Genomic DNA, 22,291 nt, shown 5'->3' with positions numbered 1-22,291 from the left:
TTGGTCCATCTCCACTGAAAAGTGCAGACACGCGCGGGAAACGAGGTGACATAAGATGACATTCCCATTGTTCTTGAACATTCAGTTTCTTTTCTCATTCAGTTTCAGTTTCTCATTCACCCCCAAAGTATGCATCCAGATCGTTGAATTCCAGTTCTAAAAATGCAAAAGCTCCCCTTGTGGGAGGGGGACACACTGTCCCCTTCTGTCCATCTCCCCTGACTTAGCACACAGTAAACAAGCAAATGCAAAAAAAAGGAGAGGTGATAGACCCCTCAATTTAGCCATTCTTACATGTAATATCCTTGAATATCTATTTTTCATACTTTTTGATTGACAATTTTCTCAATATTTCCCTGAATAAGAGTGCACCAGATCATTCAATTTCAATTCAAAAAATGAAAAATATCCTTTGTGTGGGCCCACACCCTCCCCCTTCGGTCCATCTCCATAGACTTTGTACACAGCGAAAGGACGCAGACGCGGTGCAAAGAGAAATGTAAGTCAGGCACCACAATTTAGCCCTTCACATCATTCTTATAAATTCCAAAAAATATTCCTGTGTAAGGCCTAGCTAGTATTATCAGGGACATTCGAATGCGCGTGCATGTGCCTTACCGTATTTTCTTCGCATACTATCTTTCATTGCAAAAAGGTCCAAAAAATTATGGTCACGACCCCCCCCCCCCCTCCTCCCCCAGAAAAAATCCTGGATACACCCCTGCTCGTATAAAAACACCTTTTCAAAACCTCATGGGATCAGTGTGGAAATGAACAAGTGAACGTATTATATGAATTAGGTGAGAGACGTGTGTATTATAAAAGTAAGCCTTTTGCTGGTAAAATACGAAACTAACAGAGGCGCGAAAATTTGTGTTTCTTTTTCACCATACAGGGATAGCACTCTTTCGCTCAGGGCGCTCCCACAGTATAGCAGTGTGAAGGAGTGCCCCAGGGTTAGTACCAGTACTACTATACAGTACATACACCGCCCTGTCGCTATTAAACAAGTGTCACACAGCATCTACAAATTGTAGTCGGGCTACACGTAATATACTGTAGCCTGCATTTTGTGTACCAGGTAGGCCCTACTGTAATTATTGTTCCTCCGCTTATTTCCCCAGTGCTCTTTCGTTGTTGTAACTTTAGTGTCAGTAGGAATCATCCGGTGCCACTCATGTAGCTAGCCACCACGTTGGATCATTGAACACCTACAACAAGTGTAGTAATAATCAATATGGCTGCCATCAACTGACCATTAGGATGCTTGTCTGTCCACCACTTGTCCTGTCTAGTGTCAACCAATATTGATGTTTCAGTGGTGTGACCGTAAGGGCAGTGTTCAGTATAAAATATTTAATTTCATATTTTTGTTGTTGTTTATGGTTGTACGTTGTATTCTTTACAGATTGCCAGGAAAAGTACTAGGAAGAGGAAAATGGTAAATCTAGCTCAGCGGGAGGCAGAACCAAGTCAGCCGAGGCAGAAAAGAGCAAAGACAGGTTAGAATGATACACCCATGTTCGAGATTTACATGTACATACATGTAGGTTGTGTTTGGTATGAGATATGATTTTTGCAAAATGTCTGCTATTATACTACAGTAAGTAGGACAACTCCGCATCTAGACAAGTGGAATTATTCTACCTTATTATAGCAGGGTAGTTTTAGCAGCATTCGTTTAAGGGATAAGAAATTTTCATTCCAGAGTGAAAATGTTGAAGAAAGGCTATTGTCCTGAGATACTGCAAGAAGGCACTGCCCCAAATTTGCATTTACTATTCTTGGTCAGGCGACAGCGAGAGTAGCTGGTATGCCTGTTTGCATGCCTTTTATCAGAAGGATCGGTGAAAAACAAAACAAAAAAACAAAGGAACAAATTCAAATTCTCCTGAAGTCAATGCATAATTTGCCATTTTTCTCAAAGCCCTAATGGCAGAACTGCCAAATCTCCCTGATTCTACCAGGGACTTCCTGAAAACTTAAATGTCATCATATTCTAAAAAACAACAAAAGTCTCCCTGAAACTTGAATTACATTTACCTATTGGCATGCCGGTCATACTCAATCAACCATCTCCATGATTGTTCTTTGGAATATCCTTGATTTTGATTCAGTGTCATCTCAAATAATTCCTCTGTGTAATTAATACTTGCATGTGAAAAAAAATAATGACAATCGATACTAGTAGTCAAATTTACTTCAGGCAGGATGCGCACAAAACGGGAAGATATGCTGTGACTCGTTTTTCTCGCACTACGGTGTAGTTCTGCATTGTGACTTTCACAGCTCATTTGACTTGTTTTCCTCCGTTTTAATCACAGACAAGTCATTCAGCTGCGACCACTGCAAATCCCGCTTCGTGGTGAATCCGCTTCGTCAGAAACCTGGTCAGAAGTCGAAGGGTGTCGCAACGCCGCGCTACAAGATTGACCCGAAAACACAGAAGCGTCTCACATTGTGCAATACATGCGGTATGACTCTAATGCTTCTTTCCCTTACTTGGCTGATATTTGTCATAAAAATACAGTAATGATGTAATTGTTACTCTTTTTTTGGCCTTATTCAATTTCTGTAGGTTTTTTTGTCCCCGCCGAACGAGTTCGAACAGGGGACTATGAAACGGGCTTCGTACGTGTGTGTGTCCGTGTGTCCGTCCGTGTGTCGTAGCGTCCGTCCGTCCGTGTGTGCGTCCGTGTGTGCGTCCGTGTGTGATCAAAATCTTCAATTTGCTACTTCTCTGTCATTTATGAGCCAATTTTGATTCTGTTTGCTTTATATGATAGCACTACATGGGAGCTTTGAAACTTCTACACAGAATTTCAGTCGTGACCTTTGACCTTGACCTTTGACCTATATTGTACATTTTGCTACAAAATGCTACTCCTTCGCCATTTCTAACCCAATTTCGATTCCGTTTGCTTTATGTGATGGCACTAGGTGAGGGCTTCAAAACTTCTACACAGAATTTTGACCTTTGACCTTGATTTTTGACCCATATTGTACATTGGCTACAAAATGCTACTCCTTCGCCATTTCTAACCCGATTTCGATTCTGTTTGCTTTATGTGATGGCACTAGGTGAGGGCTTCAAAACTTCTACACAGAATTTTGACCTTTGACTTCTTTGACCTTTGACCTTGATTTTTGACCTCTATTGTACATTTTGCTACAAAATGCTACTCCTTCGCCATTTCTTACCCGATTTCGATTCTGTTTGCTTTATGTGATGGCACTAGGTGAGGGCTTCAAAACTTCTACACAGAATTTTGACCTTTGGCCTTAATTTTTGACCTACATTTTCTTGTACATTTTGCTACAAAATGCTACCTTTGCCATTTCTAACCCGATTTCGATTCCGTTTGCTTTATGTGATGGCACTAGTTGAGTGCTTCAAAACTTCTACACAGAATTTTGACCTTAGACTTCTTTGACCTTTGACCTTGATTTTTGACCTATATTGTACATTTTGCTACAAAATGCTACTTCCAGCGGGGACATATATTACGCACTGCGTAATTTCTACTTTTCCTTGTTTTTCTTGTTATGAATATGACATTTCTTTAAAAGAAAAGCCCTTTCAAAAGTCCAGCTGAGGCTACCAATGGGCTTTTTAAGCAAACCTATGACCAAATTTTGTCTTTCTCTCCTTTGAATGCTATCGGGAAAGGGTATTTATAGTTGTGTCAGTATTGTAAATAGTTAGACATCATTCAATGTAGATGAGGTATTACATTACAATTAAAAAGAAGCGAAAAATTGTTCCAAGTTGAACATTTCATGTTACCAGTATCATATCACACTGGTATAACAGTGAGTGATACATGTACTTTGTATGCACCTTCTACAGTAGAGAGACTCTTTGTTCTTATTTTACCCTATGCTGGCTTGCCAGACTGCCCAAATCAGGTGAACTTGCAATCTTTTGCACAAGTCAGCCCTCTCCTACTGTACGTGAATGTACACGCTCTTGTGTGCTTGCTGTAATCATGTGTACCTGTCTGTGTGCCCATCTTCCCTCTGCAGGACTGCAATTCGACAGGAAGGCCAAGCCCCGGCCACGTGATCCACCGCCCACGGAGGAAGACAAGCAGGGTTACTATAAGAGAGCTGAGCTCTTTGCTGCATCACTTGTGGAAGGGCTTGGAGAGCCAGATGGTATGTTCCATGATTTTTTTTTTTTTTTTTTTTTTTTTTTTGGGGGGGGGGGGGAGTCGGAAGGGGGAACAAAACAAAGCAAAACATGATCAGGATTTTAATGAGTAACTTGATGTTCTGCATAGCCATCACATTTATGTGTAGATATGCATCAAAAAAAAAAAAAAGGAGATGGTCTTGTAGCTACAACACTGACTTTGAATGGCACATAATTACCTTTGTATGTGTCCCTTTTTCAACCCTGAAAATTAGATTCGTTCATAAGCTGGCAAATTATTGTAGATAATAGTTGAGGGCATGTAAATGAAATATCTATTCTACTCTGCAAAAGAGTAACAATGAATATGAGACATTATAAGTTAAAGGAAAGTATCTTAGTAAAAGATAATCACAAATATTATGGTGGAAGATGCAGTACCAATCTATAGATATGTGGTTTTGGGGACCAGGGCCCTGTTTTATGGAGAGTTAGAATTGATTATATATTTGATTTCAACTGTAAGTCTATGGCAGCCTGTGTGGTAAGGAAATTTAAAATCAATTTTATCTTTTGATAAAATGGGGCCCTGGGCCCTGTTACATAAAAAAGCTGCAATCAAACATAAGTCAGAAAATCAAACATAGCTTCGGTATCAGCCAATCAGAACTGAGTATTTAGAGACTTATGTTTGATTTTCTGACTTATAATTGATCTCAGCTTGTATGCATCAGGGCCCTGATGTGTTAAAATAGGGCAAAGTCATATGACACTTGCAAGGTCATGTGTCAAACCTGTCAGAATCATATACTAAAAAATTCAGCCAACTGTGACATGCTGTACAGATATCAATCACATGATGCTGAAGATATCAGGCAGTATGATATGTGTCTCAGAAAATTTCTCATATCCCCACCTTTTTTTTTCCCCTCCTGTGGTAGCTGAAAAGCTGACCTGCCCTGTGTACAACACAAAACCTTGTGGCTGCATTCAGAAGTTCATCGTTGGAGAAGGTAAATTATACATTTTGTGCTGATTCTTATCTTTATGCTCCAAAGTTTGACAAGAATTGCCATGCATGGAGCAGTAGCTTACTTACATCACTTATTCAAGTTTGATGATTATTGAGATCCATTTGTCATCAACATCTGTAATTATTACAGGTTGTTATACAAGATGATGATTATTTATATCTGCCCATTTTATTCGGTACACATTGTCTACATTTTGTGAAGTAAGATGACTTGTGTGACTAAAGTAATAGTGTACTTATTACAAAATGATTTTTTAAAGTGCATTAAAGCCAGAACATAGTTCTCCTGTGCTCGCAGAACTGTTAATTTTTGCTCTAATGTGTACACTTATATAATACTGTGTCACCATGGCCTGCCTGTTGAATTGTGGCGCATTGCCACACTTGGAGAACATTTCACAAAGCATTTTGTCTGACAAAGTTGTTCGACAAATTTGCTCTCAGCCAATCAGATGCAAGGATTTCACTAGTTTGTAACAGTTTTTCAGAAAAATATCCGACCCAAACGCTTCATGAAATGCCCCCTTGAATGGGCCTGCTACAAACTTTACATTTGGTCAAATTGGATGGATACCTGAATACTGATGAAAAGGTTTGTCAGGTTTAACCCACTGAGGACGTACTGATTTTTGCTATAACACACATTTTTCATAGACACCCTGAATATACTCTGAATTAAGTCCTCAACGAGTTACATGAGCAAAGTGCTTGAGCACATAAAATGTCAAATGATAATGTAAAGTGCTGAGAGGGGAGAGGGATAAGCTAAGGGAAGAGCAAAACCCACATGAAGTAATATATGTAGGCATGTTGAAAGATGGATCAAATCTACCATTTATCTCAGACATGGCTGTGACTTTTTTTTAAATGGACATATGAAGGTTTAACCAAGTGTGTGACTAAAATTTTGAAGTAGGACAACTTTAGTGCAAGTGCTGAATGATGATATATGTTAGTCACGTTCATGCGTGTTTTAAAGTCTTCTATTTTTTTTTTTTTTTTTAATCATGGCTCCCACAGGAGATGGGGAACAGTCAAAGAAACGAGCTCTGCGCCTCTTAAGTATACTGAAAAATGCCAAGCAGCTGAGAGAGAAGAAATTTTACAATCGTGAAGAAGTTTTGAGTAAAGGAAAAGGGTATGTATGCTTGTCAAATTTCTTTGAAAGAAGAGAAGTATTTTGATATTTTTCTATAATTTATATTTCAAGTGAATAATGTGAATCAAGATCTGCCAAATTATACATATTTTACTGCCTGTGAACAATTTGATTGATTCCTGTATAATTTAAATAGTGAAACTAGCATTTAATTAGATAACCGTGTTAATGCATTATACAAGAGCCAATGTTTTGAGGTGTAAATTCAATTGCCCTTATCGATACAGTTCCCCCTCCCCCCCCCCAAAAAAAAAAGCAAATCCATTTCGCTGGAGATATATGGACATAAAGGCCCAAATTCACAAAGGTGGTACAATGCAATTTGTATGGTGTCGCATGGCCTATTTCGTTACAAAATCAGTCATTTCATCGTACCGAAATGACAACATTCTGTTGGTGAAATGACTGACTTTGTAACGAAATAGGCCATGTGACACTTGGCACTCCATACAAATTGTCCATGGTTTAAACTGTGATTTCAATTGTACCACCATCGTGAATTCGGGCCAATGGATAATGCCCCCAGCAATGACCGAATGAAATGCATATCATATAACAGTATCCACACTGCCTGAAGCAGACTTCTTGGATCATTTCATAATGTTTGTGTTTCTTTTGGCGTGTATTGAACCCAAGATTTACTTTTGACAGGAGAAGGGAGCAAGTGGTTTAATAATCATGGTTTAATGTTTCAAAACATTTTTTATAAATTGTTGCTAAAGGATCTTTTAAGTTTTCTGTTTCTAAAAGTAGGTGAGTTTGCTACAGTTTGCAAAGTGGGTCTGTTACCGTGACAGAATTAGAATTTCTGTTCCCCTTTTTTCTGCATTCGTCTATTTTGTAATTTCACCTCGTGTAGTCAAAGAAAAGTTGGCCTTGCAATGGACACCGCAAGTCAAAGGAATATGAGGACTTCGTCCTGTCGACCCGCAAGGTGCTCCGCGGTGACCTTCGCATGTGTGAGCGTGCCACGCAGCGGATCCTGCACTACTCCAACAACTTCCTGCACAAGCGGCTCAAGACCGACCCCCTGAACCGCACCCAGCGGCTGGAGCGCACCAAGGGGCAGGCGGCCCTCGGGAAGCTGATGGACATCGACACTCTTCCAGAGCAGACGTGCTGCGAGGAGAATGTGTCTTGGTGAGCACACAACTGAGCAGAGGGTGTCTGTGTGCAGGATGAACTACGTGAACTCTCATGAGATTGTGAAGATGAGAACACATGAGGTCTCATGTCTTGTCATAGTCATGGCAGTCGACAAAGATGAATTAGGAGGGTAGAAAATGAGATAAACGGAGTTGAGAAAGATGCCACCAGCCGATTACACTCTGCCAAGGCATCCATTATCATAGTAATGATAACAGAAATAATAATAATGATAATGATAATGATGAGGAGGATGATGATGATAAGAATAATGATGAAGAAGGTAATTGTTATTATTCCTGTCATTGTGATTATCATTGTTAAGAGTATTGTTGCTACTACGTATTTATCATTATTTTTATCACATGTTCTTAGTAATATTGTTATCATTATTACCATTACTTTTATTCATATTTGTTATTATTTGTTTGTTGTTATGGTTATTATCATGTCTTTATATCTTATGACCAGCTGTAGAGTTTAAAATGAATCACTTCCTATGAGCGATGTGCATGATAAGCAATTCACTGCCCTCTTTCATTTATGAGACCATGGCCATGATATTTGCAGCAGTGGAAATTCAGTATAACAAGATCCTTGGGACCAAGACAATTTGTTCTCTATTTATGTCAGATATTTTGTAATATCATAGTCAATAAACAATAACAAACAAAAGAAATAAATTCATTGGGACCCCAAAAATCAGTTTGTTATATCAACTATTTTGGTACAACAAATCTCTTTACATCGAGTTTCCGCTTTACTCTTTATGATAGATGGCCAAGACACATGGCTTGCTGCTGAAGCAATGGAGAGAGAGAGCCATCTCGGGTCAGGCGGAGGCCAGGAAGGTCCTAGCTGAGATGTTGACACCATCAGGTATAGACAGAAATAATCCTTGGGATTGCTATTAAATAAAAAATGCACACATGTTGCTTGAAGGTGTCGTAGGGATATTCTTTGTGTGTGTGTGTCTGTGTGTGTGTGTGATTGACTAATGCATTGAGGTCATGGGGGTCAGCACCTTCTAGGAAGCTTTTTAGCTCACCCGAGCCGAAGGCTCAAGTGAGCTATTGCGATCGCTCTTCATCCGTTTTCGTCGTGCGTAAACTTTTTACATTTTCATCTTCTTCTTGAGAACCCCACGACCGATTTTTTCACCAAACTTGGCAGGTAGCATCCTAGGGGAATAGGATCTCAAATTGTTCAAACGGGCACCATGGCCCACCTACAGTGTAGGGGGCCCCAGGGGGGCCCAAACACCCTAAAATTAAGGAGTCTTTAAAAATCTTCCTGAACCAGAAGTGATAGGGCTTAGATAACACTATGAGTTAGTACATTGATGACTGTAGTTTCAAGTTTGTTCATGTGATTTGCAGAATCAGGTGTAATCCCCCCCCCCCCCCCCCCCCCCCAGGAGAGGGGATGAAGAGAAGTCCTACACTACTGTTGTAATGGGGCCCTGAATTGTACATGTTCATCTTCTTCTTGAAAACCTTATGATGAATTTTGACCAAACTTAGCAGGTAGAATCCCTAGGGGGATAGAATCTCAATTCCTTCAAATGGGCACCATGTCCTCTTGGGGGCCCCTAGGGGCCCACCCCCCCCCCCCCCCCACATTAAGGAATATTTAAAATCTTCTTCTCTAGAACCAGAAATGATAAAGCATAGTTAATACCATGAGTTTGTACATTGATGACTTTAGTTCCAAGTTTGTTCATTGCAGATCCAGGGCTGCTTGCCCCCACCCTGGAGTTGAGGGGGGATCCATATGCAGACCTAAGTTTCCAATGTTCTAAGGTAAGAGTGTGCAAGAATGCATGGAAGGTGAAATTGCGGTACTCAGGTGAGCGCGTGACCCCCCGGGTCTCTTGTTCAGTTTGTTACCTCCAGGAAAGACCACCTTTTGCTGGGATGGATGTTACCAATAAGTGTGTGTCGTGTCTGCCTCACATACAACCAGTTGCATCATGCCACTCATTTGAAAACTTTATACAGATAGAGTGTAGGATGTATTTTGTGGAAGAAAAAGATAATGTCAATGATAAGGATATTGTCAGTCTTATAAGTTAGCCCAATACCATTTTAGGTGTAGAATATCTTTGGTTGCAAAATAATAGCACCAAAAAAAAAAAAAAAAAAAAATAGACATAGCACTATGTTGATGTGCATTTTCGATGTAGAGCAATGCACTCAGCCTTTCTATTCTCACATGACAAGAGTTTGCTGACTCATGTTGTGATAATGATATTGTTCAAAAATTTAATTCTATCACTTCATGTGTGCTGTAAGTCTTCTATAACTGTAAAAGTCTTTTAGATATCGCTCTGATTTTGTGGTTCTCGATGCCTAACCTCACTCGTGGTCCCCTCCATAGGCCAGAGTTCAAACTGCCCCAAGTTCATCGCCATGGTGACTGGAAGCAGCTTCACCACCATCGCCAGGGTGAAAGAGCAGATGTGGAAGACGGGGGGCGACAGGGAGCCCCCGCAGCACGGGCTACGCACCTACTGGAAGAACCACCCGAGGCGCAAGACCTGCCTCCTGGGGGATGGGGAGGAGACCGTGGGGCCGGGAGGCGTGGCAGGGGAGGGCGGAGGAGGAGGACAGGGTCAAGCCAGCTTGATGACAGTGGTATGTTTAATGGATGGACCGAAATCACCTCTGAAGGTTCTTTTCCTGCCCATTTTTATGTGTGTCATTCCTTGCACTCCCACACACTGTCTCCTGTGGCTTGATGACGAGTATTACGTCTTCAATCAATCAATTTCAGTTTGGTATAGTCGGCATCGATAAGTCAATCATGTATCTTTTTCTTGCTTTGGCTGAGGAGGCCAATGCGGGATGTGCATTGATGCTCACAGAATCTATGTTGCAGGTCCAGGCATCAACATCAGCAGGCGTGTGCCTTAGCTGCCTTTTCTCTTCTAGTACAGATAGCCGGTTTCTTTGGAATGCTCTGACCATTTCCAAACATGTTGCCTCAATGCAGTGCGGTTCATTGTGACATTCTCAATGGTGTCAGATGCAATGTGGAATTCATTTAGGTTGCTTTTCAGTGTATCTTTGTACTGCTTCATCGGTGCACCGCTCTTGCGATCTCCCTGCAAGAGCCCACAGTAGAACACACACACGTACTCGTATGAAAACATGCCATAAATAGTGATTCCTCTGGCCAAATTCACAATCTTAGCAAAACTCAGATCCATGGTAGGAATATGAGTTCATGGACCGAAACAGGTACCTTGCACATAATTTTTTGCACATATTCTTTAGTGGATCTCTTATGATATACACAGTATGTCTGAATAGGCATTTAAATGACCAAAAACTTGCCTAATCCATTTTACTGCATTTACACCACCTCTGTGAATTTCAGCACTTGTGGTTTCAAGCCGCATGAATAGGAATTGTTAGTGAATATTAACAACCAGGCACATTGTGCAATATGAAATAAAATGAAGCATATCATCTCGAGCACTTTTGGGTACAGAAGGGCATACTCTGTTGGTTATGTACAAGATATTCTTTATGGTAGGAATCACTCAGAGATTTTCTTGGGAGAAATACTATGTTGATAAATAGGTTGTGTGAGGATGCTGAAGTTTTGAAATCCTGGAGTACGTATGAAAAATTAGCTCCTTGCTCCCTGCAATTTTCTTCTTTTTTTATTATCAAGATCACACTCAGGTTCCATGGCATGCAACATGATCACTTCTACCATCGTCTGACCGTCAATCCCATTCAGAAAATGTTTTGACCGACAATAAGATTTTGTTGTTCTTCTTCTTGCAATGCATAACACTGTTCTGTAAAAATTGACCCTTTATGTGCCCTGACACTTAATGTAACTTGCCAAGCTTAAAGGGATGTACAGTATTGGTGGAGATGAGAATTGGGCTTTTAACTTTTTGCGAGATACAATTGTACCAAGAAAACACTTATGAAATAGTACAGAGCATACCATGTTAAGAGGAATTCAAAGCTTGTTTGACGAAAATCGGGTTTGGAAGGACTGAAACATCCAAAAACAAAGTAAAACAAAGCGATCATGATAAAATGTTGGTCCCACACTTTATTAGAATCGCTCTGTTTTGGATATCTCAGCCATTTCTAAACCAATTTTTATCAAATAAATGTTGAATTCCTCATGGAATCAATTATATGCTCTTTCATATTTCACAAGAGGTTTCTCATTATCTCACAAAAAAATGTTAGAAACCTGAAATTAGGTCTCAACCAAAACTATACGATCCCTTTAACATCACTATTCAGCAATTCACCCTGGTTGACAGTTGTAGGTTTATGGGAAGCCACCTCAGGTATAGTTATGTGTTTCAGTCTATCAGGGAGGACGTAGTGACACCATAGGGATAGGAGAATCGAGTTATCTCTTTCCATTGACAAGCAATTTCCAGACATTGGTGCCAATTGACAAATAAAATCTAGGTCATATAGCTGCCTACATTAGGTAATGAGAATTGATGTGTTTGTGTATGTTGGTGATATATACAATATCTTTGCTGTATGAGTTTGTGTGTGTGCATGTGTGTGGATTGATATGCAAGTGTGTGTTTCTATATGTGTGTGCTCATTGGTAACATGTCCCTCCTACTGATCGTGTGTCTGTGCAGGCTCAGCTGAGGGAGCAGCAGGACCAGTTGAAGCGGCAGCAGCAGCAGCTAGAGGAGCAGCAGCAACAGGTGCGGCAGCAGCTGAGAGTGGTGGAGCAGCAATTGGTCCAGCACCAGCTCAGGCGTACCCACATCAGGCAGCAGGTCAGGCCTCGAAATCTCATCCGTTACTGTTGCCTTTTTACTGTGTTGGTGCCATTGCCCTTTCAGACAAAGTTCATTTCTTTAGGTCAAAGGTCAATAGCCAGTGAAGCTTGGCTGCAAGTGGCATTTTTCAGTGCTGTACATGTATCTCCATTGAGGAATGACCAGTATGAGAGTGAGATGACGTTTGTAGGAGGAGTAGAAGTAAATAGACAGTGGTTGCCACAACATGATATGTGTGAAAGGTTGATGGTTGAGGTTAAAGGACAAGTCCACCTTCGTATACATTAGGATTGAGAGAATGCAGCAATATTAGTAGACCACATCAGTGAAAGTTTGAGGAAAATCGGACAATCCGTTCAAAAGTTATGAATATTTTAAGTATCTGCGCAGTCACTGCTGGGTGAGAAGACTACTACAGTGTATGATGTCACATGCGTACAACTATATAAGGAAAATAAAAAGAGAATTTCACAAAACTTTACTTTTGGAATAAAGTGCACATTTCTTTGACTTGCTACTGACGTATGTTACGGGTAATATTATTCCCCCTGCCTTCTGAAAGAGAGAAGTCGAGTGTTCTTTTGTTTTGCGAGAAAAATTGAAATATGTTGAATTTTCTTTATTCTTTCTTTATATCGTTGTACTCATGTGACTTCACAAGCTTACTTTATCATCCAGCCGTGACTGAGCAGAAACTTCTAAAATTCATAACTTTTGAACGGATTGTCCGATTTTCCTCAGACTCTTACTGATGTGTTCTACTAATGTTGCTGCATTCACTCAACCCACATTTTGCAAATAATAGACTGTCATTTACAGCCGTTACTTCAGCCGGGAATGTCCAGCAATTGAAGTAAGTTTGTGAACGTATGAGACATCATTAGGTCATAGGTCAAGCTCAAACCTCACTTTGGTGACATTGCTATTTTCCAGCCATAACTTCAGCTACATTGTCCATTGGGAAGTTTAACTGGTAAGAAAGATAGAAATTACAGGGTTAATTGACAAGGTCAAAGATCTCCTAAATTTAGCTTTCTGTTACAGGCTGTATTTCTGGTCATTAAATCTAATACATACAAGTCATGTTGGGAACAACTCATGTTATATTGGATAGAAATAAAAGGGTAGATATTTCCTTCGTGCAGAGAGGGTGAAAGATCAGTCCATGTTAATATAAAGTTGTCAAACGAAGATGAATGCGCTTCATCAAAATGTAAATGAAAGGTCCATATAATTATTTGTATGGCAGATAGAGTGATCTTCACTCACTCTCCCTTCACTCATGTCTTCACTCATGTCACTTGCAGACGGCGTTAGTAGAGGCTCAGAAGAAGGTCATCCAGCAGAGGTCACAGGGCAAGACAAAGCCAGCAGTGACCGCGGCTACCACTTCCTCTACTGGCCCACACCTTCACACACAGGTAGTAATACTCCAACCACCCTTATCAGTGCTCAGTGCTAAGTAGTTAACCCGTTGAGGACTGGGGCAGATTTTGCTACAACATGCATTTCCCTTAGACACATGCCCGATTATACTCTGGACTCGTTCCTCAGCAAGTTAAAGAACGAAGATTGGTAACAGTAGTGATGGAAGTATAAGTGGACAGAATGATAGTAGTAGTAGTAGTAGTAGTAGTAGTAGTAGTAGTAGTAGTAGTAGTAGTAGTAGTAGTAGTAGTAGTAGCAGCAGTAATAGTAGCAGTAGTAGTAGGGGCTTTTTTGGGTGTTCTGTGGCCAAGGGGAGATCTGGGCCGTTGATCGCGCAATCGCCATGAAAATCGGTACATGCATTACCTTTGGCTTAATCTTCCAAACTATACAAAAAGAAATGGAAATTTTCATCATAGTAATTAATGATGCTAATATGTGACCCGCTACAACAAAATGATCCTAAAGTCGGGCGAGGTCGATTATTTGAAAATTGCATGATATAATCCCCTAATCTTTCTGCTTTAAATTGATTAATTCATAATTAAAGGCTCTAGGCGCAACTTGTGCATGATATGAATGACATGCACAAAAGAAAGAAAAGGACAGAGTTTATGCATCTAAAATTTTACCAGCCTGTGTTTGTTCACCTTTTTCATTTGCAGACCATGACAGTGCCCAGAGGGGGAAACCATGCCACTATCACACTGCAGCCAACCACCGTCTATCAGCAGGGATCTATACAGTCAGTAACACCCACTAGTCAGCAGTCTCGTCCAGTGGTGACCCAGACACAGCCCACAATCCACCCTCTTCCTGCTGTGGTTGGCGTGAACATGGAACCTGCTGTTCAGTCGCAGCAAGTCCATCAAGAGCAACCTCAACAGCAGCAACAGCAGCAGCAGCAATTACCACAACTCCAGCCACAGCAGCTGACGACAACTAGTGCGGGGCTCGAGGCAGTAGACCCGAAAATGCTGCAACATAATCTCCAGCTGTTGGTTGAGATACAAAACCAGATGGTGGCCCAGCAGCTGCAGCAACATCTCATCAGTGGCGGGGTCCAAGGGTCGGGCACTGCCAACCAGCCACCCAGCTACAGCACGGCTGTGGCTGCCACGAATCAAACACAGGGGATACCTGCACAGCAACAGCCAAAGCAAGTGAAAGAAACACAGCAGCAGGCACAACAGGTTATCATCCAGGCTATTCCAGGGATGCAGCCTGGTACCCTTGTGCTCAACGGAAGTGGAACTGCTGCCAATGTGTCAAGAAGTAGTGGAAACTCGCAGCCATTCATAGGCTCACAGACCAACGTGTCGCTGCAACCAAGCAAGGGCTCAGACACCCCACAATTCATCTTCCCAATCACTGTCCACTCTGCGGTCAACCAGAGTATCAACGAAGAGTTGGTGAATGTGGAAGAGGTCAATGTGCAGCTGCAAGAAGTTGTCATGCCTCTCACAACACAGGTAAGTGTTGCCGATGAGGTGCCCCTGCCACGACAACAACTCGGCCCCATCCTGCAGAGCCAAGTGCAGCCGCAACCCATCACCCTGAACCAGCTTGCCAGCCACGCCAACCCTGCACAGGAGCCCCGCCCCAATGCCACCGCCACCATCAGCATCGAGAGCCTCTGCGGTAGCCAGCAGTCCTCGCCCAGTAACATCGGGGAGCTGGTTGTTGCAGAAACGCAGGAGGCGGCAGCATCCATGCTCCGCGGAGACGAGGAGAACATCTCAGCTTCCATGCCCCTGGTCGGGGGCGTCTCGTTTGAAACATTGTTGTCCCCCGAAGCCCTCCTCCTCGCAACCTCGGGACAGCACCCATCAATGAGTGTTTCCCTGTCGGCAACAAGAACAACGCCAAGTTCCTCAGGAGCCAGTGGCTCTACGAGGTGAGAATCACACAGCACTGTCTTTCAAAGCGTCTCAAATCTTGCTGCATGGTGCCTACCCACAGTGACAGAAACTATGGACACCAACTGCAAATTCAAATATCCTTATTGTGTGATGTAGCCTGCCGCTTTCCTCTGCGATCATCCACTTTCTCAACCACAAAAGACTTGTGATGATTAAGTTTGTTGTATTCTGCTGTTCCTTGTGAGAGATTAGAGCCCGATGAATGAACGAACCATACAAATTTTTTCTCCATCTGGAAGGGGAAATGAAAATCACGGGAATTTCAGAAGACATATTTTGAGGAGTTTAGTAGGTAACTCTGAATAAAATAGGTCCCTCAAAGAGAATCATGAAGTATTGCACAAAGTGACTGGTAAGTTTCTTCCTCTTACACTGTGTGTATTGTATGTATTATAATGTAATATTCAAATTAACTTATTGTATTTATTACTGTGCGTGTGCAACATGCTTGTAGGAACTACATGAGGAGGTGAAATGAAGGCCTTTGTGTGTGCATAAAATTTTATACTTCATGCTCGTGGAGAGAATGAATGCATTTTAGTGCAGTGACATCTGGCAATAGGTAATTACAGTTTAGTTAACAGTCACATGAGTGATGTGAGCTGAAAACAGCAATTTGATTTGATAAATAGTGAATTACAGAGAAATTTAAACTGTGGGAGAAGTAACATTACTTTGTTTTAACCAGAGTTTTCTGGTGTTCTGGTGTACATGTAGTATTGTTGTCCCATAATCAGAGTCAAGAATATTACGGTTGAATTTTCTACAACTCTGTTTTGCCAACTGTATGATGCAGCCCTTACAGTAGAGGTTGCTTCTGTGACCAACCAATAGTAAATTTTGAAGTCATTCATGTCTTGATTAGCGGCTACAGTGACCTGAGCAAGTGTTTTAAGTGTTAGCTTGCACTCAGCAAAAGAGAAGAAGAAATGATTACCCCACATATCAGACCCATAACATTTTCTGGAAGACATTTCGGTTTTTTGTTTTTGTTTTTGTTGTTGTTGTTGTTTTTTTTTTTGAGGGAGGTCATCTAAATCTACAATTTGTTGCTGGGGCAACAAGACCTCGTATCTACAAAATGTCAAATGTTCAGGACAGCCAAAAACATGGCGGCCAAAGCACTATAACAAATGGAATAGCCTTTCCTTTGACATGCCGTGGTGGCTTCATTTTTGGAGTTAGACAGTTTGGATTTGGACAGGATATCACTGAACCCATTATTTGACTATTAATCCAAAAAAGTCATTTTCACCAAAATTGCAGATACAAGGTCTTGTCACCCCAGCGGCGAATTACTTTCATGAACACTGCCTCAGATTTCAAGCACAAACTTTGTCAGAGTCAGAGATTGGTGGAAGATTGTAGTTTTACCTCTGTAAAAGCAGATGAGACTAGTGAGCATCAAATTATTTGAACTTCTGTAAACTGATCCTTGCAGGCATGATGCTGCTGATCAGTGAACTTTGTATGCCAGTTTATAAAATGAATAAACAAAAGTAAAGTAAGGTCATGCATTGTTATATAGTTCCAAGTCACAAAGTTCAAAGTACTCCTCCTCACATCTAGTGGGAGTGTGTCTGTACCCCGTTGCAACCTTCCGCAAAACTAGACTGCCACAAATGATGACAAGTGTGATTTAACCACTCTTAAAGGACAAGTTCACCTTCATAGACATATGAATTGAGTGAATGCAGCAATATTAATAGAACGCATCAGTGAGAGTTTGAGGAAAATAAGACAATCCATTCAAAAGTTATGAATTTTTGAGGTTTCTGCTCCATTCACTGCTCGATGAGATGCTTGTGATGTCACACGTATAGAATGATATAAATTTTTTTTTTTTTTTTTAAATTCAACATATTTTCACTTTTTTCACATAACAGAAGAACACTTGACGTGCCTCTTTCAGAAGGCAGGGGGAATGATATTACTCTTAAAGCCAAAACATAGTTCTGGTACGCCTGCAAAAGTTGTCAAATTTCGCTCCCAAATGTGAACGTATGCCTAAGAAATGTGCAGAATAACGCTGTAATAACAAGATATTCGATGGGTAACGATGAAAATGCGAAATATTAACCAAAAAGGTTCAGTCTCAGAACTTACCCAAAAGGGGTCAGGCTAAACTCGGACTCGGGGACAACTCGGCCTCGCTTTGACGGCGGGGTGAGTTGTCTTGGTTGTCTCTCTGGATTGTACAGTGTTGTACTATGGGAGCGGCCTGTATAGCGCTTCGTGTTCTGGCTACTCGCAGTAATGGTCCGAGTTGATACAACGTGTGCATCAAAAAAACTTCTTTGGTGCGCATGCAAATTTTATGTGCGCCTATCAAGCACCTCTACAAAAAATTTAAGACGCTTGATAAACAACAACAACTTCAAAGACAGCGCGTCTCAGCAACTCGGGTGATGTGCGTAATACGCTTGAGGACCGCGCACTGTCCATTTGTTTTGTACAGGATTAGCACGCACTTTCCTGTCTGTTCAATTAATACACAGTAGGATAATATGGCGATCACGAACTGCGTGTAAATTGTCTGAAATTGGGTCAAGTTTTCCCTGAGACCGAGTTAGTCTGGATCCTTCTGGAATAAAAGTTGGTTTACCGACTTTTATTTTTTATCTCAAAATACTCCAAAACGACTCATCATCCCGGCAAATCGCGTCAGCCAGGTAAGTTTCTTTGTAGACTCTTTCGATATATTGCAAGCAAATATGGAATGGTGACAGACGGGTTCTCCAACCCTTACCAAAACTATGTTTTCACTTTAACCTACATCAGTGACAAGTCGATGAAATGTGCACTTTTTTGGAGAAAGAACATTTTGTTAAATTCTCTTTATATTTTACTTATATCGTTCTATAGATGCATGTGACATCATACACTGTAGTACAATAGTCTTCTCATCCAACAGTGACTGCACAGATACTTTAAAAACTCATCTTTTTTGAACGGATTGTCCAATTTTCCCGAAACTTTCACTGATGTGTTCTACTAATATTGCTGCATTCACTCAATCCACATGTATATGAAGTTGGACTTGTCCTTTAACACTTTCCGTGACAGGGACGTTGTGTACTGTTTGAATTTTCTGTGCCAATTAGCACTCATAACACACGAAGCAGTCCAGGGCCCCGTTTTATCAAAAGATAAAATCGATTTAGATTTCCTTACCACCCAGGCTGCCATAGACTTATAGTTGAAATCAACTATATACTTGTAATCAATTTCAAATCTTCATAAAACAGGGCCCAAGAGTGTTTTTATGACAGATTCAAATGCAAATTTTTCTGATTTTCTAGCTTGTAGAAAATGTTCAAAAAACAAGCTTTGGAAGTCTTATTGACATATTCACCCATGGTCATGTGGTAGTCTAGAGTCGACTGTGATCGGATTCCGTACGTTCGTCACGAACATTTGTCATGTGGGACAATGCTTCCATCTTTTCAACAATAGATCACTAGCCAATGACATGTGTCAATACAGAATGCCACATCTTGACATAGTAAAGAAGGTGATATTTCCAAGATAGAACATTTCTTGGCTCTTTGCCAGCAGATTTATATCACTCTTTGTTTGTTCTCTTATTTGTTCACACAAAGCATTCATTGAATTTGTGGGGCAAAGTGTATTTCTCGATGTGTCTCATTTTTATAGTATACATCATATTTGTAACATGCTTGCTACAATGTTTCTAGGGGCAAGGGGGAAGAGATGATAGGAAAGGAAACAAAAAATGGAAATTGAGAGATAACACACCAGAAATACAAATTACTCGTAAGTAAAGAAGAATATGACATGCATCAGTATGTAACAGGTGTAAATAGGTGGGTAATATGAATCACTTTAAGCTCAATACATTCAGTCCAGTGGGTTCTCCAATTCTCTCCCTCTCTCTCTCCATCGATCTCCCTCTCTTCATCTCTCCCCCTATTTTTCTCTCCCTCGCTCTCTTTCTCTCTTTACCTGAATGTGATGCTGGTTGAATTTCTATGCAGCTGCCAACTCGTGGTTGTTTTTTTTTCTCTCTCTCTCTCTTTCTCGCTGTCTGTGGAAGATATAATTTCAAAAAGAAATATTTAAATGCTACTTGTATTTTTTTTTTCAAATGTCTGATGAAGTATTACTGAGTAATGCTTCATTTCTGAACTTGCATGTATGCATCCAATACCATGGGTCAGTATACAAATGACGCACAGGTCTGAATGCGTCAGTCGGAATTGTGTGCATAAGGAAACTATGGAATGCTTAACCCATGAGGCGAAGCCAAGTGGGTTTAGGCTAAATTCCATAGTTATCACGTGCATACCATATTCCAACTGACGCACGAAAAGACACGTGTGTCATCTATGTTTAATAGAATGGGTAATTTTCTTGCCAAAAATCAGATTTTCTGTCATATTACCACATGGCAAATTTACAGGATGCATTTCCTTTCGGCTTGCCATTGACGAGAGCCCGAAAATCATGCATCCAGTATAGTATTTACTGGATGCATGGAAAAAGGTACTGGATGCACAAAGAGCTTATAATGAGAAAAATATCTCTGGATACATGTTTTTTAGCCAACACATAGCTCTCAACCAATGAGATCGCTACCCATTCTAGAATAATGACTTTTAGTCTGCAGTTTGGCAGCTCTGTTATGTAAGATGAGTAAACCCATAGATCAACACACTGGAAGGCACAAATTTACCCGACAAACCTGTTTTATTACAAAATCGTTCTAAAAAAATGGAAGAAACTGCATTGGAGTTTGATTACAAATTAAAACAATTTCATACTAAATGAATGATGCATAACATTTTAAAGACTTTTTTATCCTACATGTACACATAAATTGACCTCTACAAGTTTTAAGCAAAGTAAATTGTGGCATACAATGATATCACTGGTGCTAACTGGTCTAAGGCGATACTCTTACTGTTGAAGCTAAATTATGGCCACAGACAATTTATTCAAATTAAAAGAAAAAAAAAGAAAATATGCTCAAAATACCAAACATATGATAACAAGTGAAGCATACTAACCACAACCCTTAACCTTTTTAAGTCTGAATGGTATTCAGCCCTGTCATCAGATACCGGAAGGTGAAGACTTGTCTTAAAAGGGTTATAGCTAAATGAAAACAAATGGAAAATCCCTTCTTGTGTGTGTTCACTACATGGATAATCATTACTACATCATTTTGTAGAGTGCAAACACTAATGAATGAGCAATAAGTACGCTATTGAAGGTAAGAAGACTAAGAAACAGCATCCTATATTTAGTGGAAAGTTTCAAGATGCGCTATAAAGCCTTTTCACGATTTGGCGTGAGACAGTTTTCTGTCCTTCTGCAAGACAAAATATTTGAGGAATTTTTTTATCATAGAGTATTACATAGCAATGTCTGACTTTTCTTTCATAAAAAGTATATATATACACATTAGAACAATCAGAAAATGCAGAAAACACTTGTGCTCTGATAAAAGACAAATATCTCATGATAAGAAATTTCCAACAACTAGTGAATACAAATTTGTTTAAAACACTAGAAAACACTCCAGCACATACGGTACTTCTGAAGTACTGAAAGACAGTTGTCAAACACAAAAATGATAACCCGATTTGGGAACACTCTTTTTTACGATAGAATTTGGCAGTTGTGATGAAATAGAAGTGAAAGGTTCAAGCAAAATTTTGCAAGCTTAACTTTGATTGTGAAGCCTCTTAACAACAACTATAATATTATAATATGTGATAAAATTTTTAGAGCCACAATACATTTGTCACATAGTGTGCAATTGCTCACAATATGGAATAAGAATTCAAGCTGAAAACTACACGTTAATGTCATCATATCACAGAGTTGAAAAAGAAGTATAATACAGAGAAAAGTTTGTAAGATCACTGGGAGAGTGTATTATACAACTGAGAATCCTGATGATTGTGTTGCTAACTATTTTGACATCTAGCAAGTTCATTAGAATGCAAAGATTTGTGACATGGACTACATGGCCTTGTTAAAAGAGAGATTAAAAAAATGGGAGCCACTGGATTTGACGGCGCCTCCGCATGAACGCTTTTCTTCTATCCAACCAACAAATGAATCAAGATTTGTCAGATACGATAAGATATCACTGGTCATAAGCAGTAATACAGATGAAAGAGTACATGTTTGTTTGGGAATAATGTATGAAAAACAAATAATACTTGCTCATCAAGTCATGAGCGTCTGCATTTATGTGATAAGACTGATAATGATAATAATATGTTGAATGTGAAATACATTCTCACAACCACAACCAGAATCCAGAATCAGAATGGCTACATCAGACTGTGTATCAAGTTTCATACCATTGCTCCAAGGAGTTTACTTACCCCTTTTATCACAAGGGTGACTGAAAGATATTACAAGTATATACTTACGCACAATTCTGATTTAGCAAGAGTCGCAGGCAATTTTGCCCCAATCCGTCTTAGAGCCGTCTAATTTTTTTACCCAATCCGTCTTTGACCCGTCTGATTTTTTTACCCAATCCGTCTTTGACCCGTCTAATTTTTTTACCCATTCAGTTCTTGACCCGTCTAATTTTTGACCGACCAGCATAGCTCAATGAGTGCAATATGATTCGGGATTAAAATGTATTGCATGCACGAAAACATACGATTTGTCTCGTGTCACCGCAGAACTTGCATGTATG

At 40.3% G+C, this 22,291-nt stretch overlaps 1 pseudogene; it reads left to right on the top strand.

The window, feature by feature from the left end:
* The first annotated feature begins 1,715 nt into the window (after positions 1-1,715).
* On the top strand, positions 1,716-15,585 carry LOC139709200 (uncharacterized; annotated as a pseudogene).
* Positions 15,586-22,291: the final 6,706 nt, after the last annotated feature.

This window comes from Diadema antillarum, unplaced genomic scaffold (assembly GCF_040938485.1).
Source record: "Diadema antillarum isolate AM-2024a unplaced genomic scaffold, OU_Dant_1.0 seq00001412_RagTag, whole genome shotgun sequence".
NCBI classification, from domain to species: domain Eukaryota; kingdom Metazoa; phylum Echinodermata; class Echinoidea; order Diadematoida; family Diadematidae; genus Diadema; species Diadema antillarum.
The sequence above is the reverse complement of the archived record's forward strand: the minus strand, read 5'-3'. Positions and strand labels throughout refer to the sequence as shown.